Here is a 9,945-nt window from a genome sequence, read left to right as displayed (position 1 = left end):
TATTCCGGGGCTGAAGGTTTTCTTCACATCTGTTTGCAGGATTTCATAAGGTCCGTAGGGAGAGTGGCTGGTGGCCCACTTCACTACAGTGCTTAGGTGGTTTTGCATTTTTGTTCTCATTGTCATGTTTTGCTTGTCTCTCATTATGTCCTAGCTACACAAATACAAGTTTTCCAAGTGGTCCCCTTGCCTTCCAACTGACCCTAATCAAATGTATGGTGTGGGTGGCTGACCAAGTTATCTTTGAAAAGATATGGATTCATTAATCCAATCATTCGAGATTCATTTAACTTTGTAGAGCACCTGTGATGTGAAGGCCCTGGTGACAAGCCTAGTGGGGGAGACAGACTTGTACGCAGAAAATTACAAGACAATGTGATACATGTTCTATATGACTAAAGCTTTGTTTTGTGCTTCTCCATTGTTAATAAGAACAAAAGTTTAAGTTCTTCCCCTAAAAGATCCTTTACAGTTTTAATCCATTCTGCTGACATAGCCTCATCTCCACACCCTTCCCCTATGTGAACTCTATGTGTCAACCACATAAAATGTGCTGATATTCCCAGGACCTGCTCCATTCCCCACAACTGATGAATTCCTACACATTCTGCAAGACCTAGCTCATGTCTTTATCTGCTTTTTGACTCTGACCTCATAACCCCAAAGCAGTTAGTGATTCATTCCTCTGGGCTCTTGTGGAAATTTTTATGTATCTCTTTTTTTCTCATGGCTCATAAAACACTTTATTTCATTACAATATCTGCTCAATTGTCAGATTCTTAAAGGCAGAAGTATTCTTATGCTTTTTATTTTCCCAGTGTTCAGTTCAATGCCTAGCACACACATGGGGCACATTGCATTTTTTTTGAACAAGTAAATGAATAAATGCGTGAATGAGTGAATGAACTATGAAGCCAGAATTCAGGTTTACCTTTGGATTTGTTTTACGATGAACACTGTTGAAACACTCTGTATTGTTAAGCAGTTATCTTCTTGTAGAACACCTGGTAGAAATCTATAACTATGTTGGCCAACAACTCAAAGTGATTAGTGAAACCAATTTACTGCAATTAGAAGGAAGACCACACTCCATCGAATTCAAAAGGTGCATTGACTGTGCACCTGCACAATATAAAAGAGATTATGACTACTGCAATAATCATGAAAGCATAGCACCCTTTCACTAATTAGTGAAATAGTCCACGGACATTGGTATTTTATAAAGAAAGTCAGATAAAAGCAAAAGGTGAAAACCAGGCTATACTAAGGACATTTGAGAAGAATCACCGAGTCAAAGAATTTTTTAAACAAGATGACATAATCCCACATTCATTCACATTTAAAAAATGTCTTGTAGGGAGTTTGTAGCGTTAACAGAGGAAGCTGGACTAGCGAAGGCCAACTTCCATGAAAAGTGGTGTGTGTACAGCTTTATATTGTAGTGGAATATTCATCAGTGTAGAGAAGTGGTTGAGAGCCTGGGTGTGAGTCCCAGGTCCACCCGCTTTAGCTACATAATGTTAGAAAAGTTATATAACACTCTGTTTCTCAGCTACCACATCTACAGGGTCCAGCACAAATAACACCCCTTTTTTATCATAAAATCAGAAGCATGTAATTCTGTAATATAACAATATCACATTCAAGCATACCAAATGGCATTTTAGGTGAAATGTTCAAATTGCTGTCCATCTCATGCAAGACATTCATGTAACCTACCAACCAAACTCTGCTGGACCCTGTATAACACCTGTCTCAGGATTGTTGAAAGAATGTAAAACAGAAAGTTCTCAAAAATACTAGCTTTTATCACTATTCATCAGTTTCCTCTTTGGGTTCTTATTATATACATTTATACCATTTTTTTAGCATGTATTCTGACTGGCAGTTGGTTCTTCCATATACTTTCTATATTATGTATTTTGTTCCTATAAAGTGGCTACATATCTATATCTTTCATGTGTTCCATAAAATTGCTACATCCAAGGGTTTGGCATTTTGTTTTATTTAGGAAATGATAATGATCATTGGTAGATGCAAGAGAAACATCAAACCCATTAGTAACCAAGGTCAGAAGAAGATTGTATCCTTTAACTTCAGTTGTTCACTACATATTGCTCAGAATCCTTTATTTTGCCTACAAAAGCTGTGAATCAGCTATTACTGAATTCAGGGCTAAAATAAGCATATTTAATTGTGACTGAGTTAACAAAAGCTAAGTGCTTAGGAAAATTATTTAAAGTTTCTCTGTAATGATGATTATATTCCTGGGCCACAAAATTGGGATGGGATACAATAATTATTGTATTGATTAGAGATATACCTTGCTTTGTTTTGATAATCAAAGTCACAGCAATCTTCCTCTAAATATGTGAAAGGCCTGTTCTATTCAATGACTCACTACAGTATTTCAAATAATGTCTTTTATGACCAGGCTTGAAAAATAAATACATACTAAAATGATAAAGAGTTGATAAAATAAATAAATTGATGAAAGCCAACAAAACAAGGTTCTATACATATTAGGAAATATAAATTAAAATTTTTAGATCCTAATACTTACTATTTTGATTTGAAACATTGAACTATGGCCTAGGTACTGCTAGTTTGTTGGAAGGCTTTAGTCCATTTTAGATCGGCTGTTTATACCCAATTTTAAATGAGCTGTTTATGCAAAATGAGCAAAAAAAAAACCTCTTAGGAGAACTGATTTTAATTGTTGTTAACTAGCCACACTTTGGAATTATTTTCTATACTAACCTGTGACTAAAGATACTAATGCACTTCCTGTCTGAGAAGACAAGAACAGCGTATGACTGGAGGGTGAGGTAAGGAAAGACAGACAGTGCCTTCTATTTGTGGTAATCTGGAATAAAAGTGGGCTTCAAATGGAATATTAAGTATTATCATCGTGATTGCTTCTTTGACCAACAGGGATCTGTATCTTGCTTTATAAAAAGTTATTGCTTCATAAAAATCAGGTGAATAAAGGAAAAATAAATGGATAAAATTTCAGAACTACGTTTTGATGTAATATCTATGCATAGCTCTGTTGCAAAGGTCTCATATTGAGAAATCAAGCAAGAGTTTTAGAAAAAGATGGAGGGCTGAACATATGGATCAACATTTAGTCCCTAAATTTCTACTCAATAACAATAAATAGGTTTTAAAGGTTATATGAGTTAACTTTTGTTGCATAACAGAAATACCACACAATGTAGGGGCTTAAAGTCACAACCCTTTATTTAGCTTATGGTTCTATGGATCAGCAGTGTGAGCTGGGCTTACATAGCTGATTCACCTGGTCTCAGCAGGACTTCTTCAGGCAGCTGCAGGTCAAGTTCAGGTTTGTTGATCTTGGCTGGGCTCCCTCATCTTCAGGACCTCCCTTGTGACCATTGGGCTGGCCCTGGCCACCATCCTCCATCCGGCCAGACTGGGCTTGTTCATATAGAAAAAGGAGGAGGTCTCAAGAAAGTGAGTGGAAATGTGTAAGGTCTTCTAAGGTCTACCCTCAGGTCTGGCACATTGTCTCTTCTCCCTAATTCTATTGGCTCAAGCCTGTCTAGATTTAAGAGATGGAAAAATTGGCCCCATATCTTAATCAGAGGAGTTGAAAATTCACATGATTATGAGAAGGGGAATAATTAGAGATTTTTTTGTATTAATCTATCACAAAGAGACAAATCCACAAGGTCAAAGAACTAAAGAGTAGTAACAAAATTTTATAAGCTGGAAAGGAAACACATGAGTGGAAACTGATGTAAAGACAGCTGAGAAAGCTGAATCTCCATAGTGGCCGTGGAGCAACTCAGTGTACTAATATAATCCAGAAATCTTCCAAAGCCTCAGAATTGGTATATATACTAGGTATATATAAAATGAAGCAGGTGAGGAAGAGATAAAAACAAGAGGATTTGTCAAAATCCTCTTTAAGAAGTGTTGTAGTTAGACCCTCAAAACCTATTCCCCAGTCTTTCTAGTCATTAATTGCCACCCCCTTAATATATTGTCACAGAGAAAACAGATTTAGCTTATGAAGAGTATAAAACCAAAGGTCTCTGGACTTGTTGATACCCTAAGCACAACTGAGGATGGAGATGCTGTGTTGGCAAAATAATGGGCCCCCCAAATGACTACATCCTAATACCAAGAACCTATGATTATAATAGGTTACATGGTAAAAGAGAATTAAGGTCACAGGTAAAATTAGGGGTGCTAATTAGTAGGTCTTGATGTGGGAGACTATCCTGGATGATCTGGGTGCCCCAATATAATCATGAGTGTTGTTATAAATGGAAGAGGGCAGCAGAAAATGGAGGCCAGAGTGATGGTGGCATGAGAAGGACTTGATTGGTCATCTTTGAAGATGAAGAAAGAGGGTGTGAACCAAGGAGACTGGGTGGCCTCTAGAAGCTGGAAAGGGCAGGGAAATTCTCTGTAGAGGCTGCAGAAAGGAACCCACCCCCAAATGACACCTTGATTTTATTCCAGTGAAATCTTTTCAGATTCTAACTATAGAACTGTAAGATAATAAAACTATATTGTGTTAAGCTACTCAGTGTGTGGTAATTTGTTAGACCAGCAATCAGAAACTAATATAGAGACTTACTGAGAATAGGATGACTGAGTAAATATTTACACACTAAATGCTGAGAGACTCCCATTAGTTTTGGCTGACATGGTTTCTGGAATACTGGCAGCCAAGCCTTTATCCGTTGGGTAGGAGGCTGAAAGGGTCTTCTCTGAGAAACATGACCCATCTGGATGGATGCCAGCATCTTGAATTGGCCAATAAAATGGTTCAGCCAGATCACTCCACAGTAAAGTCCAGAGGTGACAAGTGCCACCAAGAGTTCAAGCTTACTAAAGCTTTTGAGTGTCTCATTCCTAAGAGACACCTGAGGAAAGATAAAAAGAAAACCACAGGCCAGAACAGAGACTGAGGGACTCCAAGGAAGCTTCTTTGAGGAAATGTTATGAAGCAATGATGAAGAGTAGTATATGGTTAAGCAAATGCTGATGGTGTGGGTGGGAGGAAAGACATTCCCATCTGAAAGAAGCACACATATAAAGTCCTGAGGAGAGCTACACCCTGGTGTGGTTTAGGAGCTGGAAGTCAGCTGATGTGACTAGAGCTTAGAGAGTGGGGGAAAAGTTGGAAAATGAAAGGAAAAAAAGCAAAGGAATAGTGTGAAAGAATAAAGCTTCCAAGTAGTCAGGGGCTTAAATTTAGGGGCTTTTAGCAGTCCACAATCTAATGACAAAGAAAACATTTATATACCTATACTCATTTGAATACATATACACATACATATACAAACATATTATATATATAATACATATATGTGAACACAGTGCATATATATATATCTCAATTTCTAATGTATGTGACATTTTTCTGATGGAAGGTTGGAAGATGATAATCATCTCTTTGCACACTGAACACGGGTTAGGAGGAGAGGCTGCAGGAATTATTGGTTCCTTTATGTGCAATAGAGGCAAAGAGAACCAGGCCTTCATGGGAGGTACCGGCAGAATTTATGAGTGAGATGTGGTTGGACTAACAGTTCTGTGTTGTGTTCCTTAGGTCCCACATCTGTCATGGATGATGACAGGCCTTTGATATGTCTGTAGAATATTGTTTCTTCTCTCATAATGGCAGAACCTGTGTCACACCTATTTATTCCCAGGATGACTAAGAAGCAAAAATTCAGTCTCATGGCATTTTTGGAGACTGGATGACCTGGAAAGTTTAGGCTTCTTGTTTAGATTGGCTTTGCTACATTTTCCCTGAAATTTGTTCAACATTAGGAGCATCATATCTGGAGAGAAGGAAAGGATTCCTTCTTTGGCATCTGACATTGAGTTAAAAAAATTTAAAAAAACAACCTTGCTTTTGCCAAATTGAAAAACAGGCTTTAACCACACACACAAAAAAGAGTAACATAAGAAAAAATGAAAACTAGATGATGCTGTTAACTGTCCAAATGTGCAGTTAAGCACATTGGAGTTTTAAATGGTCTGAAAATGGTTCCTGAATAATCTAGTTAATATATGGCAATGCCTCTACATTAATTGTGACTCTTCAAATGGAGTAGCTCTCCACGCTCTTCTCCGGATAACACACTGGAGAAAAATAATGGCCCTCTGACTCACTCTGCTTGTTCTTAAAACGGCAACAAGGGCAGCAGCAAAATGCTGGGTTTAGCCTGTTGGGTTTCTTGATGCTGAAGGGGGCTGAGATCTGTAGCCAGCCTGAATCTGTCAGCTTCATCCCCCACATCTTGACAGCAAATAGTGGTTAAACTTCAGCTTGCCTACTCTTTATTTCTGTTAAAGTCTAAGCTTTCCTTGTGAGCATCCATCTTTTTGGAGCTGTAGTAATAATTTTATTGAATTTACATTGTATGAGTGCTGAGCACCATTACTTGTAGAGAAGAGGCCACTTAATAAATATTGGTTGACGTGAACTCAATACGATTTAAAAGTAACTGAAAGGGTGGATTAGCAAAATCTTACTTATAGAATGTGTTTTAAGCCTCCTTTAGTTGTAGACATTGTCACTATGTCCAATTATTTTATGATTACATATTAATTAAATTTAACAAATGCTTACTGAGCCCTACTAGCCATACTTCACTGAGAGCTTAGAAAGGGAGGTAACAGATTCTTGCTGTCATGGAATTTATAATCCAGCAGGACAGATGCACTAAAATATGGACTGTTTTTAAAAAGTTGAGTCATAGAGAGAGTTGGTATGTCCTTCAAGCAAAATCTTACTGCACTTACCAAAGGGGCCTAGATAAATGAAAGGAAAATAAGGAGAGAGAGAGAGAGAGAGGGAGGGAGAGGGAGATAAAGAGAGAGGAAGGAAGGAAGGAAAGAAGGAAGGCAGAGAAAGAACAGGTTTGGGTACATAGTGTTTTTCTGAGGGTCAGTGAAGGATTCCAGAGCATTCCACAAAAGCCAGGGCTGCTTGTTCCAAGTAAGACCTGACCCACAGTCTGGTTCCCTTCTTCTCAATGTCATGCCGACTTCCTACTCACTTGCTCAGTTCTTCAGGAGTAACTCATTAGGCTTTGACATAACCTGTCTAACACAAGGGAGTTCACACCCCCAATAATGGTGCCACCCTTTCCCATAACTCCATGCCTCGCATGCCCTCTCCTAGTCTGGCTTGCTCATGAACTATAATATTACAGGGCCAGTTTCAAAGCTTGAAATTTGTAGAAGAATCTTGAGCAACAAAATGCTTAAGTTGGCTTTGAGGGAATCTGTTCTTCTGGGCACTCAATGTTTCTTGACACAATATACTAGGGGAATGGGGGGATACTTCTAGAAATTTAATGAAACCTCCCCAACCCAAACAGGTACTGGTGGGGTGACCCATGGGGAAGCCTGACTGTTTAACGCTTTCTAGGGAGACAGGAAGCTGCAATGATCTGCTGTTATCTCTCCAAATTCTTCCAAATGGTTTGGCATCAACCTACTTTAAGAACGGTCATGAAAATCTCTAGTTTGTGTGTCCGGATACTTCCAGAAAAGAACTTCACACTCTTTTTCCTTCCACTCAAACCATGTGATTCTAGAGGGAGCCTATGTGTGCTTAGTTGCCATCACCTATCTTTTGATGACCTAAATTTGTCAAATCAGTCTCACAGACAGACGATTGGTTCAGGGGTGTACAAATTACCCAAAGTGGGCAAATCAGGGTAATCTCTGGGATTTTCCTGACTGGAACTAAGGAAAGTCAGTCCCTTGCAGGTTGTGGGAGGCCTGGGGTAGGAAGCTTGTGCACTCTGGGCAGTTATGTTTTCTATCATGTGGCGTCGGGCAGTCTGCGGTGGGATATGATGATGCACATGATACAAGAGAAAAGCAAAGGTAAGAGATGCACCAAAAGAACCTTAGTGGTGTTTGAGCTCCTGGTTCCTATTGTTCGGCAGGCACAGCTTAACTCTGCATGGATTTGTTTGTTTAATATTCCCTTCAGTTACTAGAAATATACCACTGTGGTAGCAAATAATAGCCCCCCTTTAATGTGTTCTGCTTCACATTGAGTTTTTATCACTTGCAATCTTTACAAAATCCTGATTAATAAAAGGATCTACTCTGAGCTGGCCACTTCTTTCCCTTTCTTCTTTATCTTCCCTTTGCTTTTATAAACACCAGGGATTTCCATTTTCCTTTGTATAATTTTCTCAATTTATTTCATCTGTACTTCTCCCTGGTCATCCTTTCTTCCTTCCCTCCTTCTTTCCTAAAAACGCTGCTCAGATGCCCACTGTTTTTTTTCTTCCTAGTGGTTAATTATCATTCATTTTATTTAAACAACCGTTTTGTTTTATTTTTTTATATTTTCAAGAGAGAGCACAAACACAGTCCCCCACTAGCACAAATTACGTGGTCGAGTTTCCCACTTTTGGGGAAATGGCAGGAGTCAGCACATCCGGAGTGCAAGGGATAAGCCTTGCCCTGGGAAAACCACCTCTGTGACCGTGACCGTGACCGTGACCATGACCGCGGTGTCTCCCCTGCCATGAGGAGTGAGTATGTAAACAACCACTTTGAAGATGTTTTCAGTTACACCCTAAAGGCTCTTTTGAAAGTGATTCTTTGGCGGCCATTATTTGGGATCATGCTGAATTTAGATTTCATAAAATAGAAATAAATGTGTTATTCCTATTGATTACCTCTGGGTTATATAATCACAGATGATTTTCCTTATATCTGAGGAAATTCATACAATAACATGTAGTGCTTTTATTAAAAGCCATTAAACTATTTTGTCCTTGATCACCTAAATTTGTCAAATAAATACCCACTGGTTTCTCCTTTGTCCTTGCTGAACTACTTACTTAATATTAGAAGTTGTATCTCAGGATGACTCTATCAAAATATCTTCCCTAAGAGATTGATAGCTTATAAATCTTTATAGCAAGAGAATTATAGCTTAATTCTCCTTGGCAAATATGGATGGATAAGTGGACAAATAAATGAATGGGTAGTCAAATGAATAAGAAAAAGAAGATACCATTATGGTTGAGCCTGATCTAGTATAAAGCCCTCAGGTAAATTACCAGGCTCTGCCAAGTTCTTTCAGCAGATAGATCTGCACTGTTTGACCTAAGATGAATATTCAGTGAACTCTCTGGGTTAAACCTGGTAGTGCTATATTTGACAGCTTCACACAGAGAAGGAAAGCTATACTTCTGGATTCAACCCAGCTGGTAAAGGAAATGCAGATGCTCAATACAAATATTTGAGCAAGTTACAAAGGCAGCGAGGAAGAAAAAGGTCATTCTGAACATAATGCTGTCTCGAATAAAGCATCTGGCCACGGACAGTCACAGGTACAGAATCTTTGGTCCAAAGGGAGCTATAACCCATACAATTTTAGATCAAGTTGCCACACGAATGGCAAGTTATGTGAAAATAAGCCTGTTAAAAAGATACTGAGGTAGCTTAAAGAGAATGATAATTCCCAGGTAAACTTCTACTCGTAATTCCAATGTGCATGGTGTTTTCCCCACACCACCAAGGAGTTCTCTGACACCAGCTGGGTGTCTTACAATTTAACTTAATTCTGGAACTATTTACATGGAGATGGTGTCTGATCCCATAGGACTGAGATGTCCCATAAGACTGCCCTTACACGGTACCACTTCAAAAGCCAGTCACTACTGCAGGTTACTCCCTGTGCTTCTGACCTTCTGGCTGTACACCAGAGGTTCTGACAACCCCGCCTTAGGTCTGATTGATTTGCTACAGGGGCTCACAGAACTCAGATAAACATCTTACATACCAGATGACCAGTTTCTTATAAAAGAGTAAACTCAGGAAGAGCCTGATGGAAGAGCTGTACAGGGAGAGGTACGTGGGGAAGGCTGTGGAGCTTCTGTGCCCTTGCTTCCCATGCTCCACTCTCCCCAAACCTCTGAT

At 39.0% G+C, this 9,945-nt stretch overlaps 1 pseudogene; it reads right to left on the bottom strand.

Moving 5' to 3' along the window:
* Positions 1 to 8,364: 8,364 nt before the first annotated feature.
* LOC119040416 (uncharacterized) lies at positions 8,365 to 8,557 on the bottom strand (annotated as a pseudogene).
* Between the last annotated feature and the right edge of the window lie 1,388 nt (positions 8,558 to 9,945).

The sequence above is a fragment of the Artibeus jamaicensis genome, unplaced genomic scaffold (genome assembly GCF_021234435.1).
Source record: "Artibeus jamaicensis isolate MK-2021 breed Jamaican fruit bat unplaced genomic scaffold, CSHL_Jam_final scaffold_916, whole genome shotgun sequence".
In the NCBI taxonomy this organism is placed as follows: Eukaryota; Metazoa; Chordata; class Mammalia; order Chiroptera; family Phyllostomidae; genus Artibeus; species Artibeus jamaicensis.
The sequence above is the reverse complement of the archived record's forward strand: the minus strand, read 5'-3'. Positions and strand labels throughout refer to the sequence as shown.